The sequence below is a fragment of the Tupaia chinensis genome, unplaced genomic scaffold, assembly GCF_000334495.1.
Source record: "Tupaia chinensis unplaced genomic scaffold, TupChi_1.0 Scaffold000321_1, whole genome shotgun sequence".
NCBI lineage: Eukaryota > Metazoa > Chordata > Mammalia > Scandentia > Tupaiidae > Tupaia > Tupaia belangeri.
Window position 1 is genome coordinate 110632 of NW_006159815.1, and position 1254 is coordinate 111885.

Consider the following 1254-nt stretch of genomic DNA (forward strand, 5'->3'; position numbering starts at 1 on the left):
AGATTAAAAAAAAAAAACTCTGAAGTCTTAAAAAAGTGACTGCAGACCCATGAATACATTCTTGAAAAATGAAAGTGAAACAACAAAGAACCCTGAGAGGACATGTCATCAGCAGGCAAATGTTAAAAGAAATACTAAAGCAAGTTCTTCATCAGAAGGAAAATAATCCCAGATGAAATCATGGCTATGCAGAAGGATAAAGAACGATGGAAAGTGTAAGCATAAGTGGTCTTTAGCAAGTTTCTGGGAAAATAGGACTAAAGTACAAGTTTATTTTGGTGCAAAAATATTTGAAATCTTTGCATATGCATTGCCATGAACTGTTTGAAGTACCTGATATAAAAACACACACACACACACACACACACACACACACACACACACAGCGTGAGTTACAAACTACTAGGTACAGGACTTGAACTACTATCGGCCATGTAGGAGCCCAGCAAAGTAACCATTATACTGTCTTCTGGTCCTAAAGACTGGAATATTAATTAATCTTGGGATGTAACTCAAGTATAAACATGCATGATTCATGTGATTTTTATATACACAGTCTTAAAGTAAATATTTAATTAATTTTATTTATTTATTATTATTGTTTCTCAACCTGTGACAGAACATGTGTACCCACTAAAGAGAGGCCATTTCAAAACTTTAATAGAAATACCTGAATTTACTTGCATTGTTTTCCTTAGCCATAGGATTTATGCCAGTTTTATTCAATTTGTAGGACATGTTTTCATCCAATAAGTGGCCAACCTTGAAAAAATGAAAAAAAGGATAAATTTATAATAAAATTTAAGATAATATATAAATAGAACAGCTAACTTTTCTTAACAGGGTTTTGCTGTAGGGTACATGTGCTCTCTAGAGAGAAAAAGTGACAGATAGTGAGAGGAAAAGTGAGAAATCACCCCAGGGCAGATTTCCAGGCTTCAATCCCTCTTCATTCTCCTGATATCTTGAGAGTGCACACACACATGCCTGGCGTGATTTTCAAACCACTGACTCTGGGACTCATGATCAGTCATGTGAAAGTCTAGCTACATAACCATTATGCCATCTGCTGGTCCAAATTAGGCTGGCAGGTGGCATGGTGGTTAAAGGCTGTTAGACTCCTACATGGCCAAACATGGTTCGACTCCTGGACCTGGCAGCTTGGTTTCTCACTTTCCCTCTCTCACTCTTGCTCTGTCTCTCTCTGATCAAATAAAAATAAATAAATAAAGTTAAATAAAATAAGTCTTTCTA

The 1254-nt window shown here is 36.0% G+C and overlaps 1 pseudogene; it reads left to right on the forward strand.

The window, feature by feature from the left end:
- Positions 1 to 704, forward strand: part of LOC102488111 (CDK2-associated and cullin domain-containing protein 1-like) — a 7738-nt pseudogene extending 7034 nt beyond the window's left edge.
- The last annotated feature ends 550 nt before the right edge of the window (positions 705 to 1254 follow it).